The 23485-nt window shown below is 37.0% G+C and overlaps 1 protein-coding gene across 3 annotated transcripts in view; it reads right to left on the bottom strand.

Annotated features, from left to right (window-relative positions):
- rhbdf1a (rhomboid 5 homolog 1a (Drosophila)) overlaps positions 1-23156 on the bottom strand; it is a 62771-nt gene extending 39615 nt beyond the window's left edge. For 2 of the 3 annotated variants that reach the window (XM_051105658.1, XM_051105657.1), the window contains exon 1: positions 22762-23156. The gene's annotated coding sequence lies outside the window, so the exon portion shown is untranslated. The remainder of the gene's footprint in view (positions 1-22761) is intronic. The other variant, XM_051105659.1, reaches the window with a different exon arrangement.
- Between the last annotated feature and the right edge of the window lie 329 nt (positions 23157-23485).

A 23485-nucleotide genomic window follows, 5' to 3' on the forward strand; every position in this document is an offset into this window, starting at 1 on the left:
ATCAACAATTAAAGCTTCAAGCAGCATTGAAAAAGGCTCTCACACCCGGGACTCACTGCCACCCAATGGCTTTAGGAAAACAGCGAATGGTCCAATGCATTTAAAGTGGTCAATGTAGGAGGCATATTTCAAACTCACTTATATGTGCCAAATTTCCTGCTGCCAGCTGGTGGCGCTATGACTATAAATATTGTCTCACAGATGTTTTCAGGCCAGGAATTTGATCAAACGTATGAACTTTGGTGCAGATTGAACATGGTATGTTTGAGTGTAGAACATGACATATCCTGTTGCCAACAGGTGGCGCTATGATTATAACTGAATATTGGCCTTTAGATGTGTTCAGACCAGAACTCTTACCAAACATGTGAAGTCTAATGCAGATTAGACATTGCATGTTTAAGACTAAAACAAGTCATTTCCTGTTGCCAGCAGGTGCAATATGATTATAATTAAATATTGGCCTTTAAATTTGTTCAGGGCATAACTCTTATCGAACGCGTAAAGTTTGGGGCAGATCGGATATTGTACAGCTGAGTTACAACAACTTCTTTTCCCATGACAAAACACTAAACTTTGTCTGGGCGCAACGGACACGCCCTTCAACGAAAACTCAAGATCTTTGCAATTTATAATCACAAAGGCCTTTAGACTGACCAAATAAAATGCGGATGTCATTAAATCTCTATGAGGAGTTTGACAGAGCATAAAACATGACACTTCCTGTTGCCAGCAGGTGGCGCTCTGACTATAACTGAATATGGGCATGTGTTCAGGACAGGAGTCTTGTCAAACATATACATTTTGGTACAGATTGGACATTGTATGCCTGAATTATAACAACTAAGTTTGTCAGGTCGCCACAGACACGCCCTTTAACAAAAACTCAATTTAACGTCACAAAGAGCTTTAGACCAGACGAACACCAAGAAATTTGGTGTTGATCTGTATAAATCTCTACAAGGAGTTTGTTTAAATACAACGCCTGAAAATGGCAAAAACAGCATAAAACTTGCTCAGGAAATTCAAAATAGCAGTCTTCCTGTTGGGTTTCGGACTTCGTACCAGGGTTTTTTTGTAGATATTGGTGTGTTACATGTGTGTACCGAATTTCATACATGTATGTTAAACATAGCTCGAGGGACACTTTGTTGAAATTTTATAGGTGGCGCTATCAAGCCATTTTGCCACACCCACTTCTGAAACTCATTTCAGATGTAGATTTTCACCACGTTTGGCGCTTGTGCAAAGTTTCATGAGTTTTCGAGCATGTTTAGGCCAGAAGAAGAAGAATCTTAGCATTAAAATTTCACCGGTGCTCGGGCCCTAAAACACAAACTGTCAATTCACCGCATAATCATCTGCATTCAAAAACCCACATTCTCCCTCTATATCTCACGGTCCACTGCAGCGCTGTTTCTGGCTGCATTAAGTCGTGTGGAGGACTGATTTAATTATCACAAGCAAATTACTCAGTATCATCAGCTGTTTCTCACTATGATACAGAGGCCGAGGAATCCAGCTCTGAGTCACCGCTAAAACAACCTCCCCTGGTTTTCTAAGACGTGAGGCCTCACGCACCATATTGTTCACTGACCTTTAGCTGCTCACAGTATTGTGCAGACTTACAGTTCTCAACACTCCCTTCCAGAAATAGCCTCATATATATTTAACAATCACTCGGGGGCCTTAAACTGCAGTAACAGGCATGACTCCCTACATAAGTGCCACTCAACACTTCATGCTGTTCAGCTACACCTCAAAACCACATATAAATGTCACAACAATTCAGTATCTCACATAAAAGACAACAGTTAACTATAGGAATTTGCATAAATTAACTCTCTGTTTTAAGCACGACAGGTATTGGAGAGAACGACCCTCATGTTGTTCCAAACCTATAAGGAATTCAAAATGTCAGTAAATTGGCTCCAATGTTTTTGGATTCTGATGTTCTTCATAATATCTTTTGTGTTCCACGGAAAAAAGAAAGTCATACAGGTCTGGAATGACATAAGGGAGTAAATGATGACAGAATTTTCCTTTTACTGGTGGACGATCCTTTCAACTGCAGTTAAATGCTTTGGCTTTTATGTAGTTTGTCTAAAAGTACTGCAGGGCCGAATAATCAAATCGATCAATTATTTAGCAATGCAACATGTTTGAATAATTCACTACCCTTTTTTACTTTTTGGAGCATCTATAAACAAGTCAAAAAGCAGTCAGAGAGTCTGAGAAACTTTTCTCTTAAAACCTGCAGGACAACTCTTCACTTCGATGGAAAAACAAGATGTCTGGATCACTGCAAGTGCAAGAACTGTCAAGCAAAGAAAAAGTGCAGATGGACATTTATATTCATTCATATTGCAGACATTTTCATCCAGTGCAATTGAAAAACAGCACAAGCGGTTTACTTACTAATGTACACAAACAAAAGCAGAAGTTAAAATGAAGAAATACTGAGAAAGAGAACAATACTGTATATATATGTACATATATTTTTTAGGAGTTATTATGAGAAGTACCTCTACTTGTGGTCATGAGTGTTCGCAGAAGAGGTGTGTCTTCAGATGTTCCTTGAAAGATGTGATTGTCAGAGCAGATCATATGCCCAAAAACCACAAGAGGAATTTTTCCATTTTGCATTTTCTGATTTCATAAGTTACATTACAACTTATATGATAAGCATCACAATTTGAGTGAAAAGTTACATACACAGAAAGTCAGTATTTGGGTCGTCTCTCTTGTGCTTTATTGGCAAACTTCATAAGCTTGTGTAAAACCAGATGATCATGTTTTCCAGATTTGAAAATGATCCAAAAACATTTTGATTAATTACTAATAATTAATAATAATTAAAAATAATTATATAATTGTTTCATCAGTGACTTTTTTAAACTTCAGTATTGTGTCAGACTTTGGACCTCACTATATATTTAAATTTAAAGTATATTCATATGAAATTACAAACTCTATATAAATTTCTATTTTACTGAGTCCATAATAACAAAAACATTAATTGCAAACTTACAGTATGTTAAAGTGATAGTTCACTAAAAAATGAACATGTAGGTGTATATGTTTTTCTTCCTTCAGACGAATACAGTTACATTAAAAAATGTCCTAAATCTTCCGAAATTTATAATGGTAGTGCATGGGTGTTGAGATTTTGAAGCCCAATAAAGTGCGTCCATCCATCATAAAAAATACTCCACACAGCTCTGGGGGTTAATAAAGGCCTTCTGAAGTAAATTGACGCATTTGGGGTGAGCAGAGCTCATTTGCATTTAAAGCAGCCTTGACCAGAATGGGATGATTTTTGCAGAGCTGATTTTGGTAAGGTAAAAAGGGTGTTGTTTTACACTACCATTGAGAATTTTTAACCAAAGTATATTAGACTTTTCATTGTGTTTTACTTGTGGAACTTGTGGAAAATGGGCATCCGATGACCTCATTAAAATAACTCTGATTGCATTGATCTGAAAGAAGAAAGTCATATACACCTAATATGGCTTAAAGGTGAGTAAATCATGGGGTCATTTTCATTTTTGGGTGAACTATCGCTTTAAACCAGCACAGTATTTTTTAAAACTGAGAGGTAAGGTGGATATTTCAAAAACATCAGCTTCTATTTTTGTGTCTAGACTATGTTGTTGTACTATAGAGTGGGTGTACTTGACTACAGAGGGTCTAAAGCGTGTATGAATTTCAGCTCCACCCTGAGTTCCTGTGCTGCCTACAGCTGCCTGCTCAGTGTGTCAAAAGAAAATAAAATTTAGCCGGAGGCTTTCATTGCAGTGAGACCAAAATCACAAGACACTCAGTTACAATACACAGTATGATACATCTTACAAAAGTATTTACACATTTGTGTGAACATAGTAGTTAAAGGAATCATTCTCCCCAAAATTTGCTGAAACCTCAGGCCATCCAAGATATGGATGTTTGTGTCTTTTATGGAAAAGATTTGGAAAAATTTAAAGTCCAATATCCATCCAGTAACAATAATCCATAAGTAATCAGTCCATCAGTTAACAATCAGTTTAAGCAAAGCAGTTAACAAAGCAGTTTAATTTCATTGCTTCCATTGCCTAATAAAATGAGAGTTCGCAGGATGATTTCAAATTTAGACATTTTCAGAGACAGGAGAAGACATATTCTGATGATTACTGTACAGAATTTTCCAAACGGAACGTTAAGTTTTAATCCAACATAAACCGATCTTAGAAAGCTGGTACTCATAGGTGATTGTTCACCAGGGTGTCAGTGCTCTATAGTAGCCTAATCGTGACGCTGCAGTTTGTAAGATCTGATGAATAAGATCATAATGAGCCTTTATTTATCTGTATTAAATATGTTAGTCACTATTCTGAGTCATATTCTGTCATTATTTCACTGTATGTAGCCTTATGCCAAAATATGAATATTCATTAGTCGCACTGTCTACTGTTAAAAATTATTGACATGTTTAACATCATTAAATAAGGCATTTACCGCACATTCATTCAGCCATTTTAAATCAATGGCATAAGCAGTAGTGGCTCGGAAAAAGAGCACCAATGCACACAAACAAATTAGCCATGGTTTTACTACAACCAAAACTGTACATTCATTAGGTATGAAATATGATCAGTAAAAGAAAAATACTGTTCATGAGAATGCGGCAGGTTAGTGGATCAGAATGCACATAAGGAAGAGAAATTATAGTAACATTTCAGTTGAAGACGATTCATGTTAACGCAGACAGTATGATTCATTGTTTTTAAAGAAATGCCATCCCTAAAATGTAGTAATAATCTGGGTTCTCATGAGAAACTGTCTGTATGTAGGCGCACTGAACGCTAACCGGAAACTCCCGAGCCGTAACAAGTAGAACTAGGGCTGTGTATTGCCAAGAATCTGGCGATACGATGCGTATCACGATACAGGGGTTGCGATACGATATGTTGCAATACATTGTGATATTGTAAACAAGGCGATATATTGGGATATTTCTTATTTTATGAATAGGACATAATTTTAGGAAAGCTGTAATTAAAAACATCACCATATGCAAATCATTCAGTGTTACTGAATCACTTTTTGTGCAGTACGAGTAAAGGGGGAAAATAAAGTGCTTGCAAGATTCTTTAGTTATTAAATTAGTTAGTTATTTTAGTTATTAATTCTTTAGCTATTAAATTAAAATGTAAGCTTTTATAAACAGACCATATATATTTTTAGACCCTGCTTTACAATTTAAGTTTACAATTGTAACCATGTCAGATCATTTTGATCTAAACTTAAGAATTACATCTTCTTAATATCAATGAAAAAATAAAGTGCTTACAGGATTCCTAAAGAAAACAAAAGAATTGTAAAACAATAAAATAAATACAGATATTGGACATTCTGAGAACCTTTTTGTTCTGAGAATTTCGCAAGTTTTTCAGTTTGTAATTATGCTCCGCGTGGAATCGCCGAGACCACGACGCGAGCACCGCCTCAACTGCACAAAAAAGCCCCACCACGATAGAAAGCAGCAGGCAGCCGCGCGGCTAGCCCACCGCGCCCGGCGCAAAGGCCCTTTCACGGGACGCTTTAAGTAGCAGAACCGTGGCGCGGGTGGGAGCAGGAACTATTCTTTCATCCTCCATTAACGCTAACAATAGCGGCGTGCCCTTACGCAAGTATTTCCTCTCACTGTTTAAGTTCAGAGATAAGAAGACTGCAATCTAGCGATCAGGATATACGCTCAAAATGAAGCAACTGTCATGAATCTTGTATGATTATTTATTTTAAATATCGATATTCCATTTTTGATAATCGATACAGTATCGCCAAACAAAATATCGCGATACACACGTGTATCAATATTTTTTTACACCCCCAAGTAGAACACGTAAGTAGTTGTGCAAGTAGTCCATTGATGAACTGTAGTCATGGATTACTTGTGAATTATTGTTATTGTTTTTATCAGCTGTTTGGACTCTCATTCTGACGGCACCCATTCACCGCAGAGGATCCAGTGGTGAACAAGTGAAGCAATGCTAAATTTCTCCAAATCTGTTCTGATGAAGAAACAAACTCATCTACATCTTAGATGGCCTGAGGATGAGTAAATCGTAAGCAAATCTTTATTTTTGGGTGAACTATTCCTAAAAACTGACTACAAATGAATTACATATAAAAATATGTTGGGTTTTTTTCCACCAGCATATATTGCAGGGATCACTACAGTGATTTTATGTCATGTAGGGCATTGTATATATGTGCTGCTCTGATATGAAACTACACAGACCAACAAAAGCAGTACAATTTCCATATAGCCAATACTATAGAGTGGACATACAGAGAAGAAAAAACAGTGAGAAAAGCTCTTATTCAAATGGCCTTAACAGAAGAACATGTGTTTTGCATTCGCAAGCAGGTGAGAGCAATGTTTCTCAATCACAGCAGTGAGCATTTACTTTAAAGGGGTCACATCCTGGTTGAAAACCAAATATTTTACTATAAAAGAGCTTGATCTACTATGAAAACATACTAAAATTGTCTAAACTCAAAACTTCCTCCCCAGTCCAAAAAAAACATCCATTGAAACTAAACTATAAAAATGACTCATGAACTTTTTCAACTCGAGATATCACACAGATTAACGCATCAACACATTAACCATCTACGTTTACACATCAGTGACATCTACCGGAAACCAAATGCCACGAGATCATGACTATTTTCTTAATGACTGAAAATGGTGGTTGCAAACAAATTCACCCTGTTGGTTGAGCTCCCCTAAACACTACGGTTTATTCATAGGGTAAACAACATGAATGGTTTAAAGCTGTGTTTTAATAAAAAGAAATTACACATTTAACCGCACACGAACAAGCAAATGAAACAAGGCAGATTGTCTCTGCAACTCTATGGACGTGAAGGCAATTCCCAGCACAGATGTCAAAAGGATCAATAGTGTCAACATTTCAGTTTGTGGCAGCATTTTGACAGGACATTTGACCTCTTTTCATTCCATCTGACTCTCGCTGTGCAGAGTTTCCTCTCAGGAGAGCAGCTTTACAAACAGCGAAACAACCCATATTTTAAGCAGCTCCCTGACAGAGAGGCTCCAAGCTGCATCTCCAACCTGCTAAACAAGTGACTGATTGTCTGCTGGAGGTCAGACGTTTTCCTGTTAAGCGAGCTAAGAGCGGACTCTCAGTCACAGCGTGCCCAAAAACATGTGATCCCCATCTAAATAGTTTCCAGCATGATATCAGCCTGAATCAGGCCATAGAAGCGCTTATTGTGCTCTCAGTATGAGCCTGATGAGCATCAAGCAGAACAGAAGGTCAGCAGACGGGCCCATCTTTGCAAGGAAAAAACATTTGGGGAAAAGTTCATCCAAAAATCTGTAATGCTAATCATATATATATATATAATTACACTACAAGATACTAACAAATAGTAGCTCACTACACTGAATTTGTAGTATGTATGTATATACATACATATATGTATGTGTGTGTGTGTGTAAATAATGTACCGTGTTAATATGAAGGCAACTTTTAAAGGTCATTTACCCATATTTAGAATTACAGATTGCATTGTGTTTTGTTTTAGGGTTGTCTGTAAACGTAACAGAAATGTAATTTTTTACTGTTAATTTTCAATGTCATATTCATTTTTTCTTATTGTTTTTTACAGGGTAATATATATTTCTATCTGTTACTATCAGAAAATATTTCTCAGATAATACATCAGCTAAAATAATTAATTTTTTGACTGAATACAGCTAACATACATACATACATACAGACAGACAGATAGATAAATAGATAGATAGATGTCAAATCAGGTAATTGTGATCACACCCAAAAAAATAATATATATAGTTATATAAGCACACAACCACGCACATTTAGTTGGTTAATCACGATTAATCGCTGTCAGACTGATTAACCACAATTAATTGCATCCAAAATAACTTTGTTTTTACGTAATGTGTGTGTGTGTGTGTTTGTGTGTGTGTGTGTGTACTGGGCTGTTAGTTGGTCAGAATTTTTAATCTAATTAATTACATGATGTTTCGATTAATTAATCTAATTAATCTCAAATTAATCTCACATCAAATTTGGCTGAGAAATTACTCCCAAAAGATAATTTAAAGACACTGGTGTGTAAAGCATTAAACAGATATTACAAAAAGTAGAATTAATTTGTTTAATAAAAAATTTAATTTGTTTAATAAAAAAAAAAAAAAAAAAAAAAAAATATATATATATATATATATATTTTTTTTTTTTTTTGATACAAAATAGAATTTATTACACATAAACATTTAGGCTGCAACGCCTATGTAAACTATGTAAAACTGTTTTGGTCAACTATCCATTTAATGTTTTTATTTTTATTCTTTTTATTATTATTATAATTTTTTTAATGAAATGATACTCTGAAATAAGAAACTAGATCTGATGGGGGTAAATGTCTTAATGAGTCATTCATGATTCTTTCAAAATGCGGATTCATTCAGAAACTAAACACAGCTTTGTTGCTCGGAGACGCGCAACAATTCTGCAATGGATTAAAGGTAATATGTTCTCTGCAAAATTGAGTAAAAACACATAATATTGTGTTTAAAATATAACACAATATCAACTTCTTATTTACTGAACTGTTGTATAAAATCACATTTAAGCTTGTGATAGATCAGGTCAAAAAAAAGACAGCACTCGTGTCATATTGCTCTTGCTGCCTGCGTGATATCGTATGATATGTGATGTATACAAATAAGAGACAAAACACATATAGGGGCTTTTTGCACCAATATTTTGAATTTTAGGGCATAACTGCATTTTGTTGATGCCCTGCATCATATTTGTAAACAGTCAAGTTTATGAAATATAAGATGACGTACAGGTCTGTGGGTGGGGCCAGTGTGTTAATGGCGTTAAAATATTTAATCATGCCATTTTTCATAACTAATTAATTAAGTTAATGTGTTTAATATTGAGGAAATATTTACATGTATATTTTATTTATACTATATATAAATATCAATATATTACTTATACTACTTAAATATATACATGTAAATATAACCTACACACATATATTATGTAAACATAAAGTTTTATTTTGGATGCGATTAATTGTGATTAATCGATTTGACAGCGATTAATCGTAAATAATTGATTATATGTGCATGCGTGTGCATATAAATTGAAGACTAAACTGAAATCTAGTATTTAACTAAATATTTTAAAACATTAAAACATATTTATAAACCACACAGAGACATCTTTAATCATTTTCTTGAACAGGCTAATAAAAAACACACGCACAAAAAACACTTCACATATATAAACTAATATTAGATTATATTATATTAGATTATAATCCATCTATTATATTCAAAACAAACATATTACATGTTTCTGAGCTTTTATCATTGTGCTAAAAATAAACGAAGATTATTCTGGATTATATTAGCCTCTGAACTTCAGAGTTTATCTTATCTGCCTCCAAAAAGGCAACAAACCCAACAATAGTCCTCTAAGGACAGCAAAGATTCCATCACATCACATCCGCCTCAAGTGAGGCAAGGGTCAGAGGTCAGATTTCTGCTTATTTGAGGAGCCAGGGAAGGAAGTTGATAGCAGAAGAGCTGATGAGATCCAAATGGAAGAAGGAAACGCACTCATGTCTGGGACTCCTCTCTGCTTCCGTCAGCCACATTTACGGAAAAAACACAAGTCGTTTTTGATACGCCACCGATAAGACTGCGACACGGCTGTATGTGATTAACCAGGCAGGACGGCATCTTTCTATACATAGTATACAAAATAAGTCTTGTTATCAGGAATGCAAGAAATGTGTAAACCTGAGGGGAAAACACCGTTACATAATTTCTCGCCACTTTTTACAGTCTCATGGTTACAAAAAGTCTCAGTTCTCAACATGACATTATAAAAAAAGCCTTGTTACTATTTTCCAAACGAGGTTTTCTGTGTTAAAACAGGGTTGTTACTAGTAACTAAAACTATTACAAGCTATTAAAACATTTCTGTTAATTATAAAAATTATAAATTAATAAAATTAATTATAAAATAAACAACTAGTAGTTTAACAGTAGCTAATATATTTAGGTTTATTCTTTTTAAATCTAAAATAAAGAATAAATTAAATGTACAAATTTTAAAGTAAAAAAACAATGAGCTAAATTAAAATGAAAACTCAAAATTTCAAAACATAAAAGCTTAAATAAATTTTAATAAAAACATAGTAGGAATAATACTTTAAAAAAAAAAAAAAAAAAAAAAAAAAAAAAGGAAGACTTCCCCTGAAATATCTGGTTGAACAGGATGCTGTCATGTTTTGTGCAGAGGGTGTTAGCTGAGTGCCCTGTCAAAGCAAGTCTTAAAAAAAATATGAAAGGGAAGTGTTAGGGTTGGGTATGACTTTGTCCTCACGCCCTCACATGACTTCAGTGTAGCAGTACTCAACCAAGCAACAGTGGCAAATACCACATCTGTCCAGTACTTCACACTATAAATGTGCACGTCCTTATATAAACTACTTTAGGGAAACATTTGTTAATGGAGACACACATTTAGTGGGATTTCTTTACACTCCATCATATTTTCTGACATGTTGTTTGCACATCTGGTCTTGCTGGAATCCCCCCCACCAATGGCAGAGATCATGGGAAAGGAAATGATCTTATCACACAAAGCCCGTCCCTTTCATGTGCACGTTGCAAATGCAAACAGTGATAAGTGTATGTGACTCCTGCGCAGGTGAAGCTCATTATCATGAAAATGAAACTCTGGGAAGTAGGCAGCAGGGCTTGAAAGTGCAGATCAGCTTCTTGTGGTTTAGACAGACGGTGTAACCCGGGGCACAAGAATGTAGGCTGATGACACAGTTTCACTGTCTCTTTAAATTCTACCACAATGGCAGTTGAAAGGAGTTCAAGTGAATTCTCACCCCTCGTGTCGTTACAAACCTGCATGACTTTCTTTCTTTAGAACATGAAAGGAGAATTTTTGAAGAATATTCTGCGCTCTTAAAATGAATGTTGTAGAGAATAAAAAGAAAGCACAAAAACGTATGATTAAAAACACCACCTCACAACTCATGTGATATATTCCAAGTGCTTCTGAATCCATATGATGACAAAATGTAAAATCTTCACAGACTTTAAATCACATGATCCAGTACAAAAAAAAAAAAAACAATTCAAATTATTTATCCAGCAAACCAATCCTGGCTGACACCTTTTGAAACCTAACTCTAACCCTAACCCTAACCTATCTGCTACATCAAACAAAAAAAATTACCAAATAGTTGCTGGTAGCCATTGACTTATATAGTATTTTTTCCATCCTATGAAAGTAGTAGGTGATATTTCACCCAAAATTGAAAAAATTGTCTTTCTAAACCCATAAAACCGTTCATTTTCAGAATACAAATTAAGATTTTTTGGATGAAATCCAAGAGCTTTCTGACCCTGCATAGACAGAAACACAACTGACACGTTCAAGGCCCGGAAAAGTACACTACCAATCAAAAGTCAACATTTTTAATGTTTTTTTTTAAAGAAGTCTCTTCTGCTCACCAAGCCTGCATTTATTTGATCCAAAGTACAGCAAAAACAGTCAAATTCTTAAGTATTTTTACTATATTAAAATAACTGTTTTCACTGTTCTCACTGTTCAAAAACTTTTGACTGATAGTGTAGTAAGAACACTGTTAAAATAGTCCATATTACAGTGTTTCAGTCTTAATTTTCTGAAAATATGAAAATACTTTTTGCACACAAAGTGTCGCGGTACTCTTGTGAACAATGTGGAAATTGCTGAATGAAGTCACAGTTGTTGTTTACTTCATGCACAAAAAGTATTCTCAGAGCTTCTTGAAATTACGGTTGAACCACTGATTTCCCATGAACTATTTTAACGAGGTCCTTATTACCTTTCCTGGCTTCGAACATTTCAGTTGCATTGGTGTCTATGCAGGATCAGAAAGCTCTCAGATTTAGTCAAAAATATCTTAATTTGTGTTTTTGTATTCCAACAGAATTTTCATCTATGGGTGAACCATCCATAAGCTACTTGACTGGACTTCCATAAAGTTATGGAATGGATTTCCATAAAGTTGCCAAGCAACAATTAGATTTTACATTGTGCATACACAAAGGAAGAGTTTTTGTGATTAAAAACAGCTATAGTGGAACTGAACAGATTGCAGGGGTCTGTCTGAAGAACCATTTTAAAAATTACACGCTCATGGCGTGAGACATTGAAAAAAAACACAGTCGTACTGCTGCACCCAAATAATTTCCACATTTGCACATTTTGAATGCATTTGAAAGGCTCGCATTGAGAGCTCTAAGTAAGTGTGTGATTTTCTTGAGCAACAGACCATAACAATTTCTTGCAGAATACTACAGGAGCCACAGGGCTCCCATTAAGCCGGTGATCTCTGTTATAGTCATAGAGTTTTGCAAGCTGTTGGCAGCTTGGCAGGGCTGTACATTTTCAGTCAGAATCATTTCTGCCGCTTTTGTGAGCACTCACGCCGGAGAGCTGGGAGTGACCTTGAGCGGTGTTGACAACACGCAATTACAGTGGAGGGAAAGAGACGTAGTTGGGTTGGGAGAGAAAGAAGGAAGAAGAAAACAGCAGGAGGACCTCTTACCAACAGGGAAAAACAGCAATTCCAAGCAGGCAGGCTTAGTTTTTTTTCTATCGGACCCCGCTCACACACCAGAGTGGGAGCATTTGTGAGTGTGACACATACTTGCTTACCATGGCTGTGGACAGACAAGACAAGAACAGAACGAAAGTGCTCTCGTCAGCGCTCCACATGGGCCGTGATGAGTCTGCAGTTGTGCGTGCCACGCTTGTGCAAGAGCGTGAGCGAAAATCTGGGCTGCATCCCAGAGCAGTCATCTAGCAGCTTCTATTATTGCTTTGTTTTTATCATGATGCTCACCGTCAACATGGCAAGCGCTCGTTTGTTCTCTTTTTCCTGTTTTAGTCTCCCCAAAGAAGAGGCCTCATGTGGCGCATGCTTCTTTTCTGCCTTTCTTTCTGCGCTTGATCCAGCTCCTGCATATTTGAAAGGGTTGACATAATTTGGCGGGCACATAGCCGTGCCAAGTTATGACTAATGGAAGGGAGAGTTGGCTGGATGGCATCCACATAGTTTAATGTTAGGTATGCTACACACCCAAAACGACACATCTGGTGACATAATGCCCAACAGAACACGGTTTTCCAGGTAAAAATCAATGGGAGAATCATTTTTAAAGCCCTTCTCAAACAATGGAAGCTTGTGCAATGTGTTCACGCTGACCTTACGGGAATCTTCATGTCAGTTATTATTAGTCATCAGGCATCCACCTACTCCCAAAAGGCCACTGAAGGCCAAGTCACACAGCAGCACAAATCACGCCTTTCGGTTTTCGGTTTAAAGTCTAGACTAGTTTGATTCTGTCCAGACTGCACATGACTTCAAGTAGACAAACAGGGTCGGCAGCCTCCTCAGACTCATGCCACACTGTATGCTAAAGATAGAGACAGGCGAGCTGGCCGACCTATTTAAAAGCGGCCCTTCATCCTCACTGCAATAATATTAGCACACAGGCATAACTACAGAAGAGGTGAAACAACAGCCCAGGAACCAATATAAACTACTGCCTGCTGGATTATGCAGTCACTGGTGATTTTCACCACATTTTGATGTCTGGAATTGACATTTTTACATTTCAAAGGAAGAAGAATTCAATCCAAATTCGTGTGGAGACAGTTTAGGGAGCTGTTTGGAAAGAGTTACCTGCTAGGGCACGATAAGCTGCGTTCAAGTCCTTCTAGGCAGTTCCTACTTACAAATTTCTTTAGAAAGCCAGCTGCTGCATCAGCAGCTTGAAGACTGACACGGAAGAGAAGAAATTGTTAAATAAAGTTGTTATTTAGGTTCTCTTTGCACACATAACATTACGGTTGAACCAGGGCTCTATGCTTACTTTTCTTTTTAGGAGCAATTGTGCACCTAACTTAAAAAATTTAGGAGCACAGTCAAAATTTTAGGAGCACCTTCTAATCAACAGTCAAAAAACCCTTCCCATTAGGTGATATTTGACTCCTTAAAGGGGTCATCGGATCCCCATTTTCCACAAGTTGATATGATTCTTTAGGGTCTTAATGAAAAGTCTATAATATACTTTGGTTAAAAATTCTCAATGGTAGTGTAAAACAACACCCTTTTTACCTTTCCAAAATCAGCTCTGCAAAAATCATTCAGGTCGAGGCTGCTTTAAATGCAAATGAGCTCTGCTCGCCCCGCCCCTTACTTCTCTCTGTGGAGTGACAAGCCTGTTTACTTTAGCCACATTTAACCATGTTTAGCCACTAAACTAGCACATTATTAGGAAAGGCGATCGTAAAGATTCATGAAAAACCCTTATACTCACTTCTGCTGTGATTTGCGTGAACATTGACGTATTTATGTAGATCGGGAGGTGCATTCCCTTCACAAACGTAATCCACTGCATCTTCAGCGGCTCAGATGTCAGGAGTAAATTAATTAAAAACCACTGCATGGATTTTTATCATTATAGGGTAGATTTGTACATACACTGCCAACATACATTAATGTTCAAACAACATGTAAAAGTGAACTTAGCATCCGATGACCCCTTTAAAGTGATTTACAGGGGATTTTGGCTTTACTTTTGTAATGGCATTTCTCTAACTTTGTTAGAGATGTCATCTTTTAAGTCAATTTTTTTAAAAATGATATTTTATAAGCCTGTTAAAATTTGTAACTAAACCAACAGAATAAGAACAAGTAGAATAAAAGTTACCAATCAAATGAAATCAGTATTAACAAAATTAATTTGTACTACAGAGGTGGCACAGAAGAACACAAAAGTGGCTTGTAGGTGTATTTTCATATGTTTAATGAGGCCCAAAGGTGTCATGAGTGCAATAAAATTCAGAAATTCATTTTGAGATTGATATTTTAAATATACAATTTTGAATACAGAAATATTCTATGATTTAAATAACTGACAAGATACTTTAAAAATGAAACTAAAACTGCCAGTAAGTGGCGGAAATTCATTGATTTCATTACTGAATCATTCATTCGATTTGTTCAAATGGCTGATTCATTCAGGAAAAAAGCAAGTGACTGTCTTTGAGAATGAATGATCGATTCGTTTAAAAATGTAGGTTCATTCATAAATGAAACACTGCTGTGTTTGAATGGCGATGTGCAGCGGCTCAGTTGTGACTTGTTTCAAACTATTTTTGATGACGAAATAGAGCAAAATCAGGCAATAGTGTTATAGACAGACAATGTGATTCATTTAATATTAACTTCTTGGTTATTAGTTTCATAATAATCAATGAAGCTCCCTACACTGCACAATGAATCTCTTATTTACAGTCTCTCTGCACTTTTTTTTATTATGAAAGGATTTGTGAGATATGTCTGTGATACATTACTCAACGTTGCAAAAACACATAGAAACCTTTGAAGGTCTCCTTAGCACAAACACAAATATGTTGATCTGGTCAGTCGGTGCTCCTATATATTTTTATAGTATAGACGCAGTTAATTGTAGAGCCCTGTACTGATGTCAAATGGACTATTTTAACGATGTCCTTACTACCTTTCTGGGCCTTGAATGTGTCAGTTGCATTGCTGTCTATGCAGGGTCAGAAAGCTCTCGGATTTCTTCTAAAATATCTTAGTTTGTGTTCTGAAGATAAACGAAGATCTTACGGGTTTGGAATGACATGAGGGTGACTAATTTATGACAGAACTTTCATTTTTGGCTGAAATATTCCGTTAATTGCATTCATGTGCACTCAACCTATCTCTGCACCATTAGACTTGCTGAAATCCCCACTTGGACTTGGTGACGTCAATGTATGATGAGCATTTTTTCCTTTGCAATCTTTGTATATTTACTTTGTATCTAAATTTGGCTTCGACAGCAAGCCCACAAGTCAGCCGGGCCTACAAGGAAGTTCCCTATGGTCACTCCATCCATCAGCCTGATGTTCTCCACAGGCCTCTAAAGTAAAGACATTATAAGAGCAGCAAGGCACACAAGATGAGGAAGACACGTGCTTCATAACACAGTAGCGCTCAATGCAAAGTGTATAATAGAAAAGCCAATATTCTGCAATAGCAGATCGAAGAAGCTGTGTAGAAGTAAAACAGCTTTCAACAGAATGATCTGTAATCTCATTGGAGGGAAAACCTCAAATGCAAGACGCTACTGATCAAAGGTCTTCCTGTGGAAACACCCACAACATTACCAAAGCCCTCAGAAATTACACAATCACAAGTTGTTTCACACCTACAGCACTGCTTCTGGACTTAAAACCACTTAACTCTCACAGAAACTCTTTTTGCTCATTAAAGCCATGTCGATTAGTCTGAGAAGCCGTGGTCACTCAATTATGCCTGTAAGTGTGCACACGACAGGACTGACAGAAGAGTTAAAGCATCTCCACTCTCCTCTGGATCTCACTGATCTAAAGAGCTACAGCAGCCCTGCAGCATTACGTCATAGATACAGAATTAATGCTCAACGGCATGTCAGATCGAAACTAAGCAAACAACACCTGAAAGTTACAAGACACATTTAAGTTACATTTCAGAGTACATGCTTTGCTCCATAAATATAAAGACCACAACCTGTTTCAACCTAGCAAATACATCTGGCTATGACTAAAATGTGCTAAAATATACGACAAAGGTGCATTGTGCCTAACAGTTCCTTTGGAAATACAGCACAGCCTCTCCCGCCTTGCTGTTTATGCATGTTACAATGCTCCATGAATTTATGATTGTTTATTCACATAATGACTGCAATTATCTGTGTTTACCTTTTGTGCTGCTACATTTATAACATACGAGCAGGTATTTATAGATAGCATTAATATTACTAGTGCCTAATTTAATTTGAGGAAACGCTGCCAATGAAAATGCTGAGTTCATTGTTACTTTGAGGTAAAGCTAATCAAGTCAGTGAAATCAGAAACTAAAATGAAACCACATGAGATCATGCTACTGTTAATACATCATCTGGCACAGAGTTGCAATTTTGATTTATTAAAAAAGGAATAGTAAATTATTCCAGAACCAGAACCTAAATAAGGACTGTTTATTTCTAAAACTGCATATGAACATCCAAAATAGGGATGTGGGCGAATCCGAAAACAGTGTTCAGAAAAGGAAATTACTTGTAATACAGAACCCTTAAAGGGAATAAATATGAAAAAAATATATTTCAGTGCTTTTTCTTGCAATTATATCACTATACTGTATATAAACTGTGGGCCTCATGGTATTAATATTATATTTGTGAACATACCTAATCCAAAAAATTTAAATGTGACTTACTAATATGTAGAACTAATTAAATAAGGTGATGTATTAATAAAGTTTTTAGGAACACCAAGCACGTAGCACATAAACCCTATTGTAATTGTTAGAACGGCCAAGGATCAGCAATATCCATGTAAGATTTGAAACTTGGAGGGATGGTAGTACCCTAGAAGTGAGGTATTTTGCATTTTTTGGAAAACATACTTTACTAACTAGTCCAAGGTTTTTCGCCCGATCGGAACAAAACCAGTGCAGGAAGATTCTCTAGACAGCGAATATCAACAATTATTAAAATAAAGCTGAACCTTCGACTCTCTGTCGCAAAAGGGACGCCAAAACTTTCGAAAGGGGCAGGGCTGCTTTGACTAAAATGGCTATAACTTTTAAACGGAATGAGATATCTTCACCAAATTCGCAACGTATCTGTAAACGCTGAATCAGAGGTCACATGAAAAAAGTTGTGTAGCTTGGCCACTTGGTGATGCTATAAAAGAGAAAAATATAAAAACAGCCATAACTACACACCCATTTATCCTATGGACATGAAAATGGGTACACGCCGTCTAGGTCCAAAGTGCTGCAAGTTGCTATAAGGACATTTGCATATCCCAATAAACGTGGCCGCCATAGGCCGGTGAATTTTGAGCACCTATTAGACCAGGTTAACGGAGGTTGGTCAGAACAAAACTCAGTGGGCCTGTTTGACTCACGGGCCTAAAAGTATGTGAGATATCTGAAAGAAATCTGCCACTGGGGCGATATTGCATTTTTCAAGGACATAAACAATTGTACACTGCACAGTTTTTCTCACGTATGCACGATATTCATATCATATGATAGACCTCCTCATTCAAAGAATTTTGCCTCTACGAGCGATACTGCTGTCAATCAAACCAAAACTACTTTCGTGAACTAGTCCTAGGTTTTTCAGTCATTCTGGGGAAAAAAAAAACACTTCAGTGCAATTCTCTGGATGTCAATAATTATTTTTAAAAAAAATGTTGAAATCTACCCTTTCATTATAACAAGCTATAACAGGTTTAGAAAACCTGTGGAAAAAACCTGATTCTAAACAAACATGCAAAGTTTTAGGGAAATCGGCCCACAGCTGGCACTATAACAGTCATAAACGTTAAAAAAAAAAGCTTATTTCTATGGCTAATTATTTGTATTTGCCAAAAATGCTTTTTAAAATCTTAGATTTAGGTGGTTACACCCTTGCTAAATAATAATTAATGTCTTTTTTATATGTGCTGAATTGTCTTAAAGAGCTTGAAGCCCAGTATTTGCTGTTTGCAGCTATATTATTTTATTTTATCTTGATAAGCTACCTTGAAGAAGACTTGTCTTTTGTGTGTGTGTCTGTGTGTGTGTGTGTGTTTTCCCTCAGTCCACTACTGAACAGGGAGGTGTGCTGGTGGGATGCCCCAAGAGCTCTGACACAATTCGAATACCGCTTCTCTGAAAACATGAAACTTGACGCATTAAAGCTGTGGGGGAAAAGCCTGACCCGTTTTAAGCTACTTTAAGTGACAACAGTGTCTTTTCTTACAAAAGTTGTCAAACAAGTCAGTTAGCATGTCTTTCTGTAAATGATACTGTTACTTTGAATTTTCCTTTCGACGTAATGTGTCCATTTTACACATAACAGGAACTATATATAACAGGGCAGCTTTAAATTAAATATCAGCACACTCCATTCGCTTCAAACCTTCCTAACTGTTGTTACCACCCTTGTTATAATAAACCACAAGACCATCAGTGTACTACAGAAATGGTTAATGATTCGCTAGGTTTCTTGTGTGTGGTCACAAAGTATGGCCTTGATGTCGTTTCACAACACGTGCTAAATCTACAGGGATGCTATTTAGACCTCAGAAGAGCTCTTTCTGACTCACAAGGAACTGGTACAGAAATTACTCTGATAAGAATTTCCTATCTTATTCTTGTCCCTGGAGATCAGATGGATGCTTATTCATCTCATAAAAAGAAATGAATAGTCACGCTTTTGGGTTTGGTGGCCTGCTTTTTATAGCAACTGAAACTTAAAGGGCATTCACGCAGATCACCAAGCTCTTTGCATTTTTTGTTTAGTTCACTGCTTTCCCAATGAATGTTAACTCTCATTATCTATGTTTATGTAACCAAATAACCCATTAGTGATTGGACTGATGGTTCTGACTAAATAGCCTTTATAAAAACACCATAATTGCACTTCAAACAAACCCAATCCAAACTTTTTCTCAGATTGGAAGGAATGATTTAGATTGATCAATAGGAAAAAAATGAGCATGTTAACCTGACTTTTTTCTCAGTCAGTGTCAGTGTGAAAGTGCACCTTTGAAACACTCCAGACTTCCATTAAACATATAAACAGGTTGATCATGCCACTGGTTGAGCCAATGTTGTTATATCCATAACAGTTGGACCATTACAACAACCAGACTACAATTTGGCATCGAAGAAATTACCCACTCCACTTTAATAAACAATTTCTCTGCCAGAAATGTATTTTAAATGGGGAAGCTTGATAGAAAGCAAAACCACATGTAACGAAAGCAATCCACTCTTGGCAAGACAGGCAGACAGTCAGACAGACACGCTGCCGTGTGACTCATTCACACATGATCACGCTTCTCCATTACTTACAGCCACCTGCGGCATCAACCTAGTCCAGCACTATCCTCCCCTTGTCCTTTCCTCTACCATGCCGACCTAGAGCCCAGTTGGAGTGCACCTGCGACACAAAATGACGACAGTCGATCGAGGCCCTGCTTAATCGGGCTTGTTACATCACCACGAATGATGATCCCCTGAATGAGATAATGTTTCGAAAGCATTGCGAGCAAGACGTGGCGACGGGCCAGGGACGCCTCGTGCAACTCTATTCAGCACAAACTTTAAAACAGAAGCTTGCACTCTCCAAATAAAATAATTGCTTGGCTATCTCTTGTGTATATGCATGTGAAACATCACCGGTTATGTTTCACAGGGGTACTGATTTAGATGCAGGCCAGTAAATGCCTTTTCAAAACACATAAGCCCAGCCTGAAGCGACACACACGCCCCCTAAAAGGCTACCACGCAGGCTGTGTTTCAAAACGCTGCTGCCACAGGAAGTATGGCATAGAGATGCATCTCAGTTTATACTGCAGTCATTAAATATTCACTTAGCTGTGTCAACAGCTCTCCTGAAACTGTTTTAGATCATTACATATGACATTACAGTGCCCTGAAAGCCTGTCTGAAACAAGTTTATGAAAACACAACCTGTGTATGATATTCCATTTCTGCCAGAAAAGAGTCGACTGCTTTGTACTGTACATTTGTCCATGTTTACAGTCACAGCATACATCTAAAGATAAATTAGTATCTTAGTATTTATGTTCCCCCCGTTGTGCATTTAGCTCAGTTCCTGCTCTTAGTGAACCCTCTGCAATGCATTTTACAGATCATCAAAGCAAACTAATAGAACAATTAGATTTCTCACCACACAAGAAACACTAATTATGACAAAGCACAAAGATGAACCCTAAGGACTGTAGACTTATTTACGTTTATAGAACAGAAAGATAAATGCATCTAAATTTTCTATAAAACTTGGAAATTATATTTTTAAAAAAATGTACTGTTGCTCTCTGAGAGAAGTAACTCGGCATAAAACTAAGCTGAACACAAGCACACGGCAATTAGTTGTGCCCTAGGTTACATACTATAAACTATACATTCATACTATGTACTCAACCATATAGTGTATGAATTAAACACATTCATACTTAAGAAGTAGAAGTATGTAAACTAGGATGCACCTAAAAATTCCACGTGTTTTTTCAGTTAATTAAGTGCATCATCCAGGTATTTGAAATCAACTTTGTCTTGTTGGTATTTTCAGTGTGAACACTACTTACACCATTTATACTAAAAAATGGCTTAACAGTGTGCATTACGATGCACCAGTAGTCAAACATATTAAACAAACTAAAGCATTTACACAAGATAACCACTTTAGCTACATTCACACATCCAGCGTTTGGAATTGACAATCATTAATTTGTGACCCTGGACCACAAAACCAGTCGTAAGTAGCACGGGTACATTTGTAGCAACAGCCAACAAAATTCAAAATAATCAATTTTGCTTTTATGCCAAAAATCATTAGTAAAGATAATGTTCCACATGAAGATATTTAGTACATTTTCTACCGTCTATATATATCAAAACTTAATTTTTGATTATTAATATGCATCGCTAAGAACTTTATTTGTCCAACTTTAATTATTTAGATTTTTTTGCACCCTCAGATTCCAGATTTTCAAATAGTTGCATCTCAGCCAAATGTTGTCCTATCCTAACAAACCATAAATCAATGGAAAGCTTATGTATTCAGCTTTCAGATGGTGTATCTCAATTTCAAAAACTGATCCTTATGGCTGGTTTCGTGGTCACATTTATGAACAGGCGTGATTTTAAATTATCCTGTTCATACTACAGCATACTACACTCAAAAACTAAATGACAAATTTGATTCTAGCGATAGGTTAATCCATGTTAATCCATGACAGCAGCTATCAATCCGGACAGCAGCTATTTTAAAAATATTTTCTTCAAATTATTTGTTATTTGCACTGAATGTGGCTTCACCAGAACCCCGCATTAAAAAGCGTTCACACACGAGATAAGCATGCGTTTAGTGCTGAGTGGAAGCGGCCTTTGAGTTTGAACACACATCTGAAACACAAGTAATTAACTGAATCATATGACAAAAATCACTGTGGAGGCGGGGTATCGATAACCGTTGATCTGACGTCATCACATCACCTTGGACAGTGTAGGAAATAAGTGAATTTAATTGCCATTACTTAAGTACGCATGGAAACACACACAAACGCTGTGTAACGCTCTGTGTGGATATTCGGATCCGAAAGATTGGCCCCCTGACAGCAAATGCAGCGTTTGACAGACATATCAGACCTGCAGAACCAGCAAGAGGTTTGTAATACAACTGGATACTGCGATGAAGCATATATGAAGTAAACCGGAGCGCATATATGTAGGCTTAAGTCGTAAACACGGAACAGCACACGCGTCCACGACACGCCAGTGTCTCGTGATTAAAAAACACTCCGCTAACGTCAACTTCAAGTTAGGGTATTTAAGCACTACACACCCTTAAAATTATTCACAGCTGAAATACACCAACACATTATAATGATACGATGCTAAACGTGTATATATCATAAAAACTGTGCGATGCATTAACAACACATAGACGCATCGATTTGATCTCACGACTCGCCGGTATGTTCATTGCATCTGCGTATATTAACCTACACACCAAAAACAGAAAATAAACGTTGCGAAATAACCTACCCTTATTCGATTCACAAGCACTTCGGGACGGGAAAAATTATCAACAGCGGAAATCTCCAGATCCCTGTGAAATGTCGATGGTGTGTAGCCTATATTTGTTTCATTTTGTCCAACGTTAAAGCTGCGCAAAAGAATAAACAGCTGCAGATGTCAAAGTCTCAATGTCTTGAGGCTCTCGGTGATAAAAAATCCAATGTTAAGACATTGTAGAGCAGTTCATATGATTGTTCCCACGCAGCAGCGTACATTCCCACGCACGCACGACACACGGAGGGAAGCGATCGGTTCGGGTAAGTTTAGTTTTGGTCTGCCGGTAATTCAGTTTCATAGACCTGGAGCCCCGCCCGTGTCGACCGAGACTCGGTCAAGTGCGTGGCCGATTGGTGCGCGTACACACACACTGGGAGGCGCACAGACTCATACACTGTGTGTATGTGTGTGCAGCCATGACTATGCAGGAAAATCTTCAGTGGGGTCTGTTAAAGAGAGACACCGAGTTTATGTTATGAATTCCTCTTAAATGTTGTGTTTTATTTTTGGGGACTAGTTGTGTAGTTACTGTATGGGTTTAATATCAACAGCCAGCCCGATGTGCTGACTGCGGTTTGTGACAGAAACTCATTTAGATAAGGGGATGTGCATGAGCGCATGATCATAAGTTCAGATCTCATGACACTTGTGAAATTACACAGAACGCTTTCTTTCTCTTTCTCTTTCTTTCTTT

Source organism: Labeo rohita, chromosome 3, assembly GCF_022985175.1.
Source record: "Labeo rohita strain BAU-BD-2019 chromosome 3, IGBB_LRoh.1.0, whole genome shotgun sequence".
In the NCBI taxonomy this organism is placed as follows: Eukaryota; Metazoa; Chordata; class Actinopteri; order Cypriniformes; family Cyprinidae; genus Labeo; species Labeo rohita.